Genomic DNA, 16,068 nt, shown 5'->3' with positions numbered 1-16,068 from the left:
CGTATACAATGTAGAAGACCGTAGCGAAGCACGGGTACATTTGCTAGTCATATTATAAAAACAAGCTATAACTTTCTTAGTAGTGTTCTGTGATTGATACGATGCTACAAAACTTCCTCCTAAAGCAATAATCACCACCACCACCATCACTACGAACATCAACACCACTCAACCTCAAAAGAGAGCAAATGGGCCCTGGATCAAAGGAAATACAAGTCAGTTGTTGCTAAAATCCTGAGGTAATAATAACCTGTGCAGAGGACAAAAGATGTAAAACATACTGGAAAGCGATTTCAAACTAAATTTTGTGTGCGGAACAGTAAAAGTACAAATGTACGTACGTCAGCAAGCTTTCCAGAACATCTTCACGTCTCCAGAAAGCGTGTTGATACTGTAGCTAAAACTTATGCACGAACCGGTAACCTCCCTATTGAAAATCGCAGGATTTATAAAAAGACATAAATATTCTGACCTAAAAAAGGAAAGCCTTGAGAAATTTATGTTTTTCTCAGTGTGTGTTAAATCACATTATTGTCGTAATAAGTCAAGACTGAGAACGTACTGGCCTTATGATTTACGCGTTCTTTTTCTGCGTAGATAATGCTCTCCGTCACTTCTGTAACAATATTCATAAAACTTACCTTATAGTGCCATTCTTGACCTTTCAGTTGAGTGTAAAGGAAAAAAGAATATAAATAAAATTTTAATGGCATTCATACTCAAATAAGAAGTGTAGGTATCAAAATTCTGTATGTTATTAACAGTAATATCAATCTTAATGCATGATGATATAAAAGAGCAATATCTATGAAAATCGTGGACAAAACCCAAAATTAAAAATATACAATAAACTATTAATCATATTATACTTGATTTTCTTCGCTTATTCACATACAACCCATTTTCTGCATAGATAAGGCCAAACCCATTCAGGTAGAGTGGACAGAAATGCATTGGATAAACAATGACTCCTACTGTAACATGCAGGAAGGTGGAGATTGCTCCTTGTTATACCAATAGCCTCATATTAAGTATATGCAAGTATATAATTATATGGTTTGGCATAATAGCATAATTCATAGCCTAAGCCCCACCATGTACACAAAGGCATTCATATATATATATATATATATATATATATATATGCTATAGCAATAAGGAATTTTTTTATTACCTGTATGGTATATATTTTCTCTTGGTATTGGAACAGAAGAGAATATTGTTAGTAATTCCGAGATGTAGGCACATTGTGAAGGCTGTGATGTGATGAAGTGTATATCGAAACAAATTTGTTTCATAGTGACTAGATAAGGATTATTTTTCAAACGCAGAATTGTTTAGAAAATTCCCAGTTTTTGTTGTGGTAGTTGATAAACCACTTTAGGCACTCGTGGGTGGAAATAAGTCCCTGAGTCAACTTTCCAATCGTGAATTAATAGCTACTTTTCTCTTACAATGTCAATAACTATAATTACTGGAACTTGCAAGGTTAAATTACTTACATTCACTTCTATTAAGTGCATGGCTCAAGAAGGAACACGGTATGTTTGAGGTGATAATAATAAAAAGAACCTGCGTTACCTCACAACACATGGGATGAACGTTGAATGCTTCCCATATTCCTTGATCCAGAGATTTTAAGATATGAGACGCCATATTTCCTGAAATGGTGGGAATCGAACCCAGCTATGCTCAGTTGTCCTCCCGAGGCTGAGTAGACCCCGTTCCAGCCTGGAAGTGGTTTTCCGTGGTTTCCCACTTCCCTTCCAGGCAAATGCCGGGATGGTACCTAACTTAATGCCACGGCCGCTTCCATCCCTCTTCCTTGTCATCACTTCCAAACTTCCCATCCCCCCACAAGTCTCTCCTTTTCAGCATAGCAGGTGAGGCCACCTGAAAGAGTTACTGATCATCCTCCCCATTTGTATCCCCCAACCCAGAGTCTGAAGCTCCAGGACACTGCTCTTGAGGCGGTTGAGGTGGGATACCTCGCTGAGTCCGAGGGAATAACAAACCCTGGAGGGTAAAGAAGTAGAAGTAGAAGAAGAAGGTCCGGTCCATGGAGCAATTTACAGTGATAACACGCAGGTAGGGGAGAGAGTTATTGACCATGAGGAGAAAGGTCACGTTATTTGGTGTTTATAAAAGCTAAATTATAAGGATCTTTCTGTTATGCGCGTTATTTGGGTTGCTGTCTCCGAAAAAATAAGGGGCTATATCTGCTATATCCCGCTGGGGCCCAAAGGAGACCAATTTCTCTGTTATATTGTTGAGTAAAACGAAAGTGGTTCGCCTCTGTGGTGTAGTGGTTAGTGTGATTACCTGCCACCCCCAGGTTCGATTCCCGGCTCTGACACGGAATTCGAGAAGTACGACGTCTGGAATAGAGTTTACTCAGTCTCGGGAGGTCAACCGATAAGATCGTTTTTCTAGTTTGATAGAGTTATCCTGAAATCATACATAATTTGAATCACTTCCGGGCCCTTTAGTCCTTCAGTTTTCGGCACAATTGAAGAAATTATTTCATTTTACGTTTTTCATGGTATGGGGTCCTCTAGTTCGTCTGCTGAGAAATGATTTCAACATTAAAGCAAACAGTGGTCGGTAAAGAGATTCATAAAGAAAGAAAGAAAGAAAGAAAGAAAGGAAGAAAAATGAAAGAAAAGCAAACCGATATGAAGGCTTTTCAAATGTCAAATAAAACTCCCTGAGCTCGGTAGACGAGTGATTTGACTGGGTTTTTAAGTTGAATCACAACCCAGAAAATGGATGGGTTTTCGGCCAAAAGAGCAAGTGAAGGCACCGACCGATAGACGGGAGCGTGAATTTGGGATAAGAATATTATCCTGGGCGTAAAACCAACGATAATTTTTCGACAAGCACGGTACGACAACTCTGATACCAAAAACACAAAACTTTTTCCACGATCGTTCTGACCTATTGCTAAGTTTTTTGAGTAAACAATGAATAGTTTACTAGACAGTTTTTGAAACGAAATCGTACGGCATGAACCGCCGAATAACTCATTTCGAACTTCAAAAATCCGATCCCCTCTGCCAGGTGTGAAACCACAAAAATAGGATTCAGAGATCAACATTCTACCATTAATAACGACGAAGAGGCTTGTTGCAGGTCTTTCGATTTGATTCCGCATAGGTGACCTGTACGTCAATGAGAATGGGGGCCTTACCTAGGATGAATTCTAATGCTGAAGACGGCACATACAACCCCCGAGCGATTGGAATTAATCAATGAAGATTAAAATCCCAAACCAGGCCAGAAATCGAATCCGGGACTTCCTGGGTCAAAGGCCAGCCCACTAACGATTTAGCCATGAAACTAGACATTCTAACACAGAGTTACAAAGGTAGGCTTACATTTCGTCTAAATTCTTCCCTGCCTGTGTCTTTATGCTTTGGAATACCGATCTATTGCAGACCTTCCTCTCGCCCATGGCACCATTTAAAACCGAGAAAGTTGGCAGGGTTGCGCAGCAGCACAGAAAAATGATAAGATGAATGAGGAGATAAGCATTCTTTTCCTAAATAATAAATGATGGCGTGTGGCCTCTGGGGAGGCCTAGTGCAGGTCTTTCAATTTGATGCCGTGTAGGCGACCTCCGTGTTTGTGACAATGGGGCCATACCTACCGCATGATGAATTCTTATGCTGAAGACGGCACAGATACCCAGCCCCCGAGCCACTGGAATTAACCTATTAAGGTTAAAATCCACGACTCGGCCGGGAATCGAACCTGGGACCCTCAGGACCAAAGGCCAGCACGCTAACCATTTAGCCATGGACCCGGACATTCTTTCCCTTACTTTACTTCAATTAAATATTTTGTGCATTCGTGTTTGAACCTGACTGTCGGCAGCCCTGAAGATGGTGTTCCATGGTGGACAATTTTCACTCCAGACAAATGCTGGAGATGACCTTAATTAAGGCCATGACCACTTCATATCCACTCCTAGCGCTTTCCTGTCCCATCGTCGACATAAAATCTATCTGTGACGGTACGACGTAAAGTGGATTGTTGGAACCAATTAAATAGTATTCCCTTTAGTTTTGTGAAATTACAGAATATCTCAGCCAGTCTGTCATTGATCAAACAGTCCAGCTCCATAGGCAAATGGTTAGTCTTTGGTCCAAGTGGTCGTCGGTTCGATTCCCGCCGGGTCGGTAGTTTAAAGTTACATTGTTTAAATCCTCTGGCTCGGGGACTGTGTATTTGTGCTGTGTTGTCACTACAATACATCTTAGTTAGATCACAGACGCGGAGGGCGTACCGCAGGCCTAGCCGGAAGCCGCGTTCCATTAAACTGATCAGAAGAAAACCGTACGCGTAGGACAGAAATATTTCCATCATAATTTATGGTCCTTCTCGTTATATGTTGTATAATAATTCTTCAGTAGTACCCGTCCCTCGCCGATGGTTCGCACTATCCTGCATTCTCATTTTATTTATTAGTTATTTAAGCCCACTAGGGAGCGCTCATGACTAGTTCTTTTTTTAAGCTATTTGTTCGGGGCGTCGATCCATGTGGATATTTTGCCCCTACTGGCACCATATTTAATGAACCTGCGTATAATTGGAATGGCGGTAATGTGGAATGTTTTGTGTGAGGAAAGGAAGATGAAAGACGTCACAAACACCCAGTCCCCAGGCCAGGGATATTAATCATTACAATTAAAAACACCTGACCCGTCCGGGAATCGAACCCGGGGGCGGCGGGTGACAGGCGGACGCATTTCCCCCAACACCGCGGGGCCGGACTGACTAGTTCTCTCTCTCTCTTAATCTGCGTACCCTCCAGGGTTGGTTTATCCCTTGGACTCAGCGAGGGATCCCACCTCTAATCCCTCAAGGGCATTGTCCTGGAGCGTGAGACATTGGGTCGGGGAATACAACTGGGGAGTACCTCACCCAGGCGGCCACACCTGCTATGCTGAACAGGGGCCTTGGCGGGGGATGGGAAGAGTGGAAGGGATAGACAAGGAAGAGAGAAGGAAGCTGCCGTGGCCTTAAGTTAGGTACCATCCCGGCATTTGCCTGGAGAAGTGGGAAACCACGTAAAACCACTTCTAGGAAGGCTGAGGTGGGAATCGAGCCCACCTCTACTCCGTTGACCTCCCTGGGCCGAGTGGAACCCGTTCCAGCCCACGTACCACTTTTCAAATTTCGTGGCAGAGTCGGGAATCGAACCCGGGCCTCCGGGGGTGGCAGCTAATCACACTAACCACTACACCATAGAGGCGGACCTGAATAGTTCTCAGTGTTGAAAACATTTCTTAGCAGACAAAGTAAAGGGGCCCGTAATATAAAAAACGTAAAATTAAGCAATTTCCTCAAATGTGCCGGAAGTTGAAGAGCAAAGGGGCCCTGAAAAGTTCGAAATTGTCAGTCTTGGATAGCTCTATCAAACTAAAAAAAAAAAAAAAAAAAAAAAAAAAAAAGCAAATTTCGAAAATCGCCTCCGGCCTAAATACAGTTCCGAAATACAGCCTTAAATCGCGTCTTTCTTTGCTCGTTTTCTATCTGATTCAAATACTATCCATATTAACATATTTACATAATTCTTTCTGTAATGTGTTCCTTGGTTCAATACCCTCAGGCATTTTTGATTTTTGAAATATATCCACACCGAATGTAGTTATAAGAGCTTAAGTGAAACTCTGCATTGACTCGCATTAGCTCTCGTAGTGCTAGAAAAAGAAAAACTGCTAATCTAATCGACCGGACAGAGATGATTAAGAAAAGGATTGCAATTTTTAGTAATATCTAAATCATATATTCTCACACCGAAATTTATTGTAATTCATTTACCTAAATTCGAAGCTCATATCCCTAGGATGATTTAAATATTAATTTTCGTGCCTGAAGGGCTACTACTGTGAATTTGTAAGCTCTTTTTCGTTCCCAATACCTCTTAAAAATTCTTTTCTTTCCTGTTAAAGAGGTTTGTAGATTTAACAACTTTTGGTAGAAGAGACCACGAATTTACCAATATACAAAATTTAGAGCGGTCTGAGGTATAAGTATCATACATCCCAGTGGAAGCAAAGTCTCCTTTTACTTCATGTAGCCAAATGCTTCCAGTCTTGTAGCTCTTGATGAGTGAGAAAATCTTCTTCGTAAGCCTGTCGTTGTCCATTCACAGAAGGTGCCCATAAATCTTCAGCCGCCTACGTCGCACGCTACTGTTAGCGGTGGACAACTACTAGTACAGGTCAGAGGTCGCTTTCAGTCGGTAGGTTCCACCCGAGAGCACTCCTGGCTCAAGAATTTTCCGGAGAGTACGTCTTTCGACTTTTTCCAGGCCTTCCATGGTGCACATCCTGTTCATCAGTAAGGCTACGACCACAGTGCAGGCGGCGAGCGGAGCGTTGCCGCTATCGAAAAGTTGAAGAGTGGGGAGGAGAGAGCGGCTGTGTGGACATCTAGCAAGAGTCAGTCAGTGGCGCGGCGTCTACCCTGCACGTAGTGATTAGATGATGGCAGTTTCAATTTTCTCGTTTGTCTCTGCTTTTAGAAATGTTTTATCTAAACTGAAGAATTCGACGTAGGACTAGGAGAGAATTTCGTGGTCATCCAGTAAATAAATTACGTGAAATGCATGGAGAATTTCATCATTTATATGGAGAACTGAATTGATTTCCTGCTAAGATGTTTCAAATAAACGTCTATGTCCATTCAAACTTTTGACGTCTTTCTAAAACTTAAGGCGCGACTGCAGAAGCAAGTCACCAAATGACGAACACAAGTTTTCATATCGGCAATATACGACAAAGGATAATAATATTAATTAAACAATAATAATAGGGCGTAAAATAATAATAATAATAATAATAATAATAATAATAATAATAATAATAATAATAATAATATGTTGGATTAAATACAATATTGTTTATGTCCATAACCGTGATTGATTTTTAACTGAATTTATCTCGTATATTTAAGATCGTTTCAATCTCTTTCCAGGCTTCCCATGTCACTAATAGGTTTTCGAAATTCTCTCTGTCGTTCCATAGGAAAGTTCAGGTTTAAACTTCAGAAATTAGCACTTTCATCTCCTCCCTTATTAATTCACTAACATTCATTGCGAGCGGCGCAGCTGAAATCTCAAACAGGAGTGAGCGGCTAGCGGCATGCAGCGTTGTTCTTGAGCCAACTTCCCCTCCAAAATGACGCGCCGCTGGCACTATGGCCACATGCATTTGCTAACGCAGGTTTGAGTCTCATCTTTGCCGCCACACAACGCAACGCTCCGCTCGCCGCCTGCACTGTGGCCGAAGCCTAACGTTTCCACAACAGCTTTTTTATTTGCCCGACTTTATTTTTTATCGTATTTCTGTCTAATGAATACAGAAGTAGATTAAAAATTTGTTGGCCAATCCCACAAATGAATTTGGAATTATAACACGTGTTGATCACCTGAAGAACTCAGTTTTGTTTTTGGTTTCTAAACTTTATCCCATCGTTACACAACATTCGCTTTCGTGCTTACACATACTGTGCAGTATTTAACATCCATTAACCGATCTAGTAATTCAAGGTTACCTGCAAATTTCATCTTTTTCTGTTTGTTCCAGGAAAATTATTTACATCAGAAGCTTCGAGGTCTTAAAATACGCGAAGCCATAATAACATACCAGCAGTAACTCTTCAACGCGCACCTCTAGACACTACTGAGAGGTAAGGCTGTGGATGTTGCTACATTCTGATTTTATATTTGGAAAATGAAAGAAATATATTGAGAGGTCCTTATAGACACAGAAAACTCACTAGGATGTAAGTATCTGTAGAAGCGTATTCAATATAGGAATAGTGTATATACCATATTTCAAATTTCTTTGCTTACATCAACAGGAGCATTGGCCCATAATTAGGATGAAATGTCCACTATTTCACGTAAATTGTTACATGATTGATGGATAAAATATTTAATAACGATGAAAATCGATTTCGTATGAAACTCATGATGCAGGTGGTTTTAATTCTAAAACCATATGACTGAAGTAAAAATAATCGAGACGGTCACATCTTCCTATTTTATTACAAATAATCCTTGTGCAGGCTCTAACATTTTGATGAGTCAACTTTGACGAAACCTACCTCCTGATAAGACAGTAAAGAATTATCAGCAGGGTACTTCATTTGTAAATATTGTGTGACATTTCTAGTTGCTCTAATAAAATGTATAATATGAAACAAACATAAGGCCAAGTGACTCTTACAATAGCTGTGGATCAGTGGTAGAGTGTCGGTCTCCGGATCCCAAGATAGCGGCTTCAAATCGGTCAGAGGCAGTTGGATATTTGAAGGGTGGTAAAAAGTCTATTCGACACTCCATGTCGTACGATGTCGGCTTGTAAAATATCTGTGGTGGCACATTTGGTGTTTACCCCACAATATTCATTAAACCTCAGCCATAGACACCCAAAAGAGTTTCGATTTACTCGGTCTGCCATCTAGTGAACCTAGAGTAAAACGGGACGTCGAAATTGACGAGCAGACAGCCAGATGGCGTCAAATTGAAATGTCTGCACACGGTAGCTGAGGCCATACGATTATTTTTATTTTTATTACTCTTACAATCTTAAAACCTACATTTTGAATTCCATCAAAGGGAAATTTTAATCTCATCAGTAGTGTATCCCCGTAATATAGCACACATAATATTGTAAATATCTAGATATAGAAATAGATATAAAACTTGCTCACTTCGAACATTGACACGTAATTAGAAATATGTTTTTGAAGACTTTCGTCCGGAGCGTGGCATCGTATAGAAGTGAAGCGTAGATGATAACATTTTTTGTTTTGCTATTTGCTTTACGTCGCAACGACACAGATAGGTCTTATGGCGACGATGGGTTAGAAAAGGCCTAGGAAGTTGGAAGGAAGTGGCTGTGGCCTTAATTAAGGTATTTGCCTGGTGTGAAAATGGGAAACCACGGAAAACCATCTTCAGGGCTGCTGACAGTGGGGCTCGAACCCCCTATCTCCCGATTACTGGATACTGGTCACACTTAAGCGACTACAGCTATCGAGCTCGGTAGGTGATAACTAGCCTGGAAAGAAAGAGAATAGAAGATTGAAAGTGTGGTGTTACAGAAGAATGCTAAAGTTGTGATGGGAAGGGCGAATCACGAATAAAGGGTTCATGAATCGAATTGGTGAAAGGGGATAGATTTGGCTAAATGTCAGGAGAACAAGGGATAGGACACATCTTAAGATACCCAGGACTTTTACAGCTCTTGTTTTTGAGGAAATAGTCGACGGTAATAACGGAAGGGGTACCAAGAAATGAAAAGATTAGCACAGGATGAGGTGGCATACAGAGCTGCATCAAACCATTCTATGGACGGATAACACAAACAGCAGCAAAAACGTATGATGTAGCCTATATTAATATATAATTAGTCTGGTTGTCCTTCTATTATACATAAACAAGTCGCTCCTTGTACCAAACGATTCAGCAAATTTCACTTTCTTCTTTACACTTACAACGTGCAGGTAAATTAAAGTGATAATTTTAGACACCTCTAACAGTTAGCAAGGAAAGAATCTCGATTCACCGGGCTGAGTGGCTCAGACGGTTGAGGCGCTCTACTTCTGACTTCAACTTGGCAGGTTCGAACCTGGCTCAGTCCGGTGGTATTTGAAGGTCCTCAAATACGCCAGTCTCATGTCGGTAGATTTACTGGCATGTAAGAGAACTCCTTCGGGACACAATTCCGGCACCTCGGCGTCTCCGAAAACCAAAAATCTAGTTAGTGGTACGTAAAGTGAATAACATTATTGTTACTAATTTCCATTGGAATGAAATATGCTTGCTTTATAACGACAACATTGAAAGGAGAATTCAATGTTTTACTGAATTAGTGCGCATAATATAAAAAATTACATATCAGGATTTTTCCTGTGTTATAACTTTACGTCTTCTGAAAATGTCTGAAAATGTCTAGGATAAAAATAAATTTTAAGAATAAAAATGGCTGAAAGTATTTATGTGCAGAAAAATGAGATAAAGTTCATCTGTGAACAAGAGCACAATGCCTCAAATCAGGTTACAGAACACTCCAGCCGGCGGGTTCGATCCCGACTCAGTTCGGTGGTCAGCATCGTGTCAGTAGATTTACTTTTACGTAAATGAACTCGTACAGGACGAAATTCCGGCACTCGGGGTCTCTTAAAGTCTTAAAGTAGTTAGTGAGACGCAAACCCAATAACATTGTTACTATCTTTCACATTGAGTTGCAGTATACCGTACTGCTCTACATAAACGTTTGGTGGTTTGTCTACACAGCCAGGTGTCTTCCTCTCACTCGGTCAATAAATTAAAATTCACAACTATTTCCAGTCATTCAACTGAGTCAGGAATGGAATGAAGACCCCATCTAGCGGCAAGGATAGGAATTGTGCCTGCTGCCGAAGCCTGTCGCACTCCTCTGGGGCAAAGATTAATGACTGACAGACGAAATGAAGTTATACTGGACAGTGTTGCTGGAATGATAGATGACAGAGAAATCCGGAGTACTCGGAGTAAAACCTTTCCCGCCTCCGCATTGTTCAGCACAAATCTCATATGGAGTGACCGGGATGTGAACCACAGAACCCAGCGGTGAGAGGCTGGAACGTTGCCATCTGAGCCACAGAGGCTCAGACTCGGTCAATCAGGCCATTCATTTAGAATATTATTTTATTACACTGCTAGGCAGCTTCACTACGATCCCCATTACGATCCCCTCAACAATTCTCACTTTCTGTTACGTAGTGTCACGCCGCTATTGAGCACATAGACAAAATGTATTTCAGTCCTGTCTGAAGTCGTTTAGAAATACGATTGCAAGGATAAATAGCTCAGGCGGTAGATTTCTGTCCTTCTGAGCTCAAGTTTGTGGGTCCGATACAGGCACACTTCGGTATTATTGGAAGGTTCCTTATATACGTCTGCCTCTTGTTGGTAGATCTACTGGCGCATAAAAGAACTCGTGTAGGAAAAAAATTATGGCGCCTCGGGAACCCATCAAAGTAGTCAATGTGACGCAAAATGATGATGATTATTATTATTATTATTAATATTATTATTATTATTATTATTATTATTATTATTATTATTATTATTATTATTATTATTATTATTATTATTATTATTATTATTATTTATTACTTCGTAAGACCAATATTTCATATCAAATATCACAAAATCGTCGGTGGAGAAACAATATCCCGTATATGACATCATTTTCCTATCCAATATTCTCCTTAAGACCGGTCACGCCTCCTAGCCACATATGAATATGCAGTACATAAGAACAATGTTCGCTGTATTTATTTTTCTATGCGGAGATGTAAAGGAAAATTAACCTTAAGTACATTATAATGTAGAAGTGCCTAAATATGTCATGCGAAAATACATTTCTACAGTACGCTGAACTTCTTTCGCCTTTCTTTAGAAGAACAGGATGAGAACTGTGACTCAGGGCTATGAAGCTGAATGAATGAATAATATTTTAATTTACCTACAGCAGCTCTGTCAGTTTGTGTGATTAAATGTGTCTGCTGTATTATCGCTAATAACTATAATCTGGCGTCACTGCAATGTAGTGACGGTTCTTTTTCTACTTCAGAGGAATACTGCAATTATGTCAGAGAACAAGTGCATGTGTATCCTTGAGATGGGCCGCGTAATGCTAAAACAACATTAACAAATCGCATTCGTATATCCACTTCTTCTCTTAAACATTTTACGTGAAACGTCCTTGCAATTAGTCAGGGATCTTCGGCGAAAACCGGGCGAGTTGACCGTGCGGTTAGGGTCGTGCAACCGTGAGCTTGCATTCGGGGGATAGTGGTTTCGAACCTTATTATCGGCAGCCCTGAAATGGTTTTCCGTAGTTTCTAATTTTTACATCAGGCGAATGCTGGTGCTGTATCTTATTTAAGCTCGCGGTCGCTTCCCTCCCACTCCTAGGCCTGTCCTATTGTACCCGGATGAGATGGCCCATAGGTATCATGATTTGATATTATAAAATAAATTCAGGCATATGAGAATATTGAAATATACACATTGTCAGTAGGGTGTGGACGGAACGATTTCAACATTGTCAGGTGTGCTCGCGACATGCTGTCGCCAAGACTTAAGCCTGTCATAATGGGTGATGTAATTCCTTGTCGAAAGCTAAGAGGATTAAATCGAGCATTCAGAACAGTGCTGATTGCTACAAGGAAATTAGTGAGCGTTTATTCCTGAACAAGAGTGCAGACCGTGCGTCACAAATACGGAGAAAATGGCGCAATAAAGTTTCCCGTACCTCCAGGCATATTGTTGTTAAGTTGTCAGGGGGAGATATTTAAACTAACCGCTGCAGTGTAAGCCAATGATAACATTTCTAAAGGGCTCACAGATGCGCCAACATGACAGAATACAATATGAACTCCAGTTATCTTTCCAGATAATAATAATTAAAATATTCCAACTACCCATTTGAACAGATGGGACGTTTTAGATGTCATCCCCATGTTGATTAATTGTAAATTTGATGAATTAAAATATAGAATTCTAGGAAATAAACCCACGCTGTATTGCTATTGGTCAGGAAGATCACACCAGCATAGAAGCCGACTTAGCGCGCGAAAAACTGGAAGACAGAAATCAAGTAATATCTTCGTGATCTCCGAACGATATGAGATCAGAATACGACACGTGAATGTGTATCGCCAGTTTATTAAGTGGGATAAGTTAAGAGATCTAAATCCACCTGCAAGTGCCGATTTAGAATAACCAAACCCCCCTCCCTCTGGTATGACCGCGGATGAACCAGGCGGGAAACCATATCGTCCAAAAATACCAGGGAGTGAAACCTCACATCGTCACTCGTTTGAAATAGTTTGATACTCTGACACGATGACGCTGCAAGTCAGTACCGCGGGACGCTTCTAAGTCAGTTAGAGCTGAAAGTACGTGAGTCGTTATGAAAGAGAAAACGAACAGTGAGATTATTCGTAGTACCGAGTGTTAATAATCAGTATAACTGTACGTTGAAGTTAATACATTTATGAAGCTTTCATGTGTTTGAAAACAAATATTTAACGGAACGCCGATGGTAGCTTTTGAAGGCAGTGTGCGGAGCCTGGAGTAATAATTTCAAGATAGACGGTGAAACAATTATCTGTAGCAGGGAACTGTAGGAGCGTGGCGATCACTAGACGGCCTAGAAATACTTCAGGAAGTGCCGGTTGACTACCGCGATACGCGCCGGGTCGAATAAAACGAGACATCGTCGTAAAGTGTCACAGTTTGTGGTTCCGGGCGCAAATGAAGAAAAGAATTGTGAAAGTGTCATGGGTCTTTAGGCACCTATAAGTGTTATTGTGTAAATCATTGTAAATTCATAATTAAGGTATTAGCATGGGTAAAAGTCCAGAAGTGTTTTTTTGTTAGTATTAAAAAGTTCCACAAGATGAACGAGTAAACCAATATGGGGCCATGAGGCTTGTCAATCGCCACGAGACAATGGAATTCTACACAGGAATTAGTACATAACTTTGATATATTTGGGGATGTTATCGCGATAAAACGAAATGAGTGTAAATGAATCATGGTTACTTAACGTAACGCATGGATCGCTTCCTGAATCCATGATATATTTAAGATAGACGGACGAACTAATTTACATTAACGTAATTATGGGTTAGACTAATTAATTTATTATTTGTTTGTTGTATACAATGTAAATATGGGTTATATCTTTCAATTAATGCATGCTGTTTGTAAATACTTTGATTGAAGTTAATTTCAAGTGTCAGGTTTTTCTTTTATGCTAACCCAGTTTATTTTGATTTCTCAGTCACTGCGGTGATTATTTGTATGTTAGTTAGGCATATTTGTTACCAGACCTCCAGGTATATGAAAATGCCAGTGTGTTTAATTTACGTGTTTGCGTACGGAAGGTCATGAGGTATGATAATAATAATAATAATAATAATAATAATAATAATAATAATAATAATAATAATAATAATAATAACAATGCTTTGTGAGTTCGCAAATTAAGATATAATAATAATAATAATAATAATAATAATAATAATAATAATAATCATAGTAATAGTGCTTTGTGAGCTTGCAAGTTAAAGTGAAGGAAATAATAATAATGCTTTGAGAGTTCGCTGGTGAAAGTAATAATCAATGTGGAGATAACATGTGGCGCAAAAGACTTTAATTCGGGCAGTAAATTCGATTTTTATGTAAATTGTTGATTTCACGTTTTTGGACACTATAATGATCATTAAAATTTGTTTAGAAGTGACGGAGGCACGTGTATAGGATGGTCACGATATGTTGAAAGCCCAGAGTGGTTTGAGCCCATTTTTTATGTTGGAAGTCGTGCGGGTCAAAAATCCGGCATGAGGTAAAAATTGAACCGTACTGTTTTTGATGATGAAATAGATAAATCTCGAGGCATAAGACGATATAATATGCCGATTCCGGTGTTATGAGTGGCAGAATCCACGCACCGAGGATTAATTAGTGAATTAAATGTTTGAAGAGTTCCAGTGGAATAAATGGACTTCAAATGAAAAGGAAGGAATAGTTTAGCAATCGCATGTATTGGGTATAATTTTACCAGATGCAAGTTGCCAAGGGATTTGAGATGTGTCTTGGGAGGACATGGTGTCCCCATAAAATTAACGGCAGTACAAAAATGAAGGTTGCGGTTCCGAATACCGTAGTGTCCCGCCCAATGTAAGTCGGATCTTGGTGGCTCATAATGGGACATAACATATGTGACAAAATTCTAAAGACTGGAAATTAAAATATAAGACTTTCAATTTAATACTAATAATAATCCAAGTAAATCTTGTCTAAATTGATTGTTTAGTGCCAAACTAGACCGAAATTGTAAAAGCTTATGCATAAACCATAATTATCGCTAACGGTAGTGTTACATGTGAAATTAAGTTATCATAATAATGACAAGAATTTGAAGAGGAATAATAGGTAGAATTTATTAGATTATTTTGAGAAGAATAATAATGGTGAAATAAATTTAAAATATTAAATCCATGATGAATAAGTCTACAATAGTGATAATCTCCACGGATGAAAATAATAATAATGATAATAATAATATTATTATTATTATTATTATTATTATTATTATTATTAAAAAGTTGAAGAAGAAGAAGAAGAAGAACTTGCAATATTATTTCTGAGAATAATAATGATGAAAGGAAATTAAATTATTTAATGGACGATGATTCACTGTTACGAATATGACAATCTCTAATAATAATAATAATAATAATAATAATAATAATAATAATAATAATAATAATAAAAATAATAATAATTTATATTGAAACTAATCATTAATTTGAGCGGATTAATTACGAGGAAGAACGACTCTTCGTTTGAAACATCGCGAAAATTTAGCATATAAGCATCCCAGATGATAAATGATAATAATCAAATATATGATGATAATTGAAATGATTATAATAAAATAATTAATGGTAATCACAAAATATGATAATGATCAGATAAATAACGATAATGTTAATTATATAATAATCATAGGAACATACGATAGGGACAGTCGTCTTATGTCGAATTGGTCGGAACCAAACATTGGTTTTACATATGGGAGATTGTTGGCGGTATGTGCGAGATAACCCACGGGAGGCACGTGCTTTAATTGTGGGAGTATAAATAGGAACCTTTCGGTACGTCTTGTCGTATTGACAAATGTAAATATTGAGATAAGCTTTGAGTTGACGGGCTGCCTCTGGCATGTTTGTAAATATGGTAATATAGGCTAGAGTTTGTCCGTACAGTTAGCTCCCGTTTTAGATACGATAATATTTCCACAGTGGGAATCCGGCCTACTACAATGTAAATAACGGTAGTGACTCATATCTGACGGAACGTAGAGATGACGATAAATCAGTTACTCTCATGCCCACGTCTCCGAAAGAAGATATCCAACGGTGATACGTCCACTCATACGGACGTGGATTCGATCCCCAGTGACCAATTGGGCGAATTCACCAAAT

The 16,068-nt window shown here is 39.2% G+C and overlaps 1 protein-coding gene across 2 annotated transcripts in view; it reads left to right on the top strand.

The window, feature by feature from the left end:
- LOC136867003 (organic cation transporter protein) overlaps positions 1-16,068 on the top strand; it is a 231,084-nt gene that overhangs the window by 80,574 nt on the left and 134,442 nt on the right. Inside the window, exon 2 of one of the 2 annotated variants that reach the window (XM_068226994.1) lies at positions 7,596-7,698. The exons of the other annotated variant lie outside the window; for it this stretch is intronic. The gene's annotated coding sequence lies outside the window, so the exon portion shown is untranslated. The remainder of the gene's footprint in view (positions 1-7,595; positions 7,699-16,068) is intronic. 2 annotated transcript variants of the gene reach the window in all.

Source organism: Anabrus simplex, chromosome 3 (assembly GCF_040414725.1).
Source record: "Anabrus simplex isolate iqAnaSimp1 chromosome 3, ASM4041472v1, whole genome shotgun sequence".
Taxonomy (NCBI): Eukaryota; Metazoa; Arthropoda; class Insecta; order Orthoptera; family Tettigoniidae; genus Anabrus; species Anabrus simplex.
This window is presented reverse-complemented; position numbering and strand designations above follow the sequence as displayed.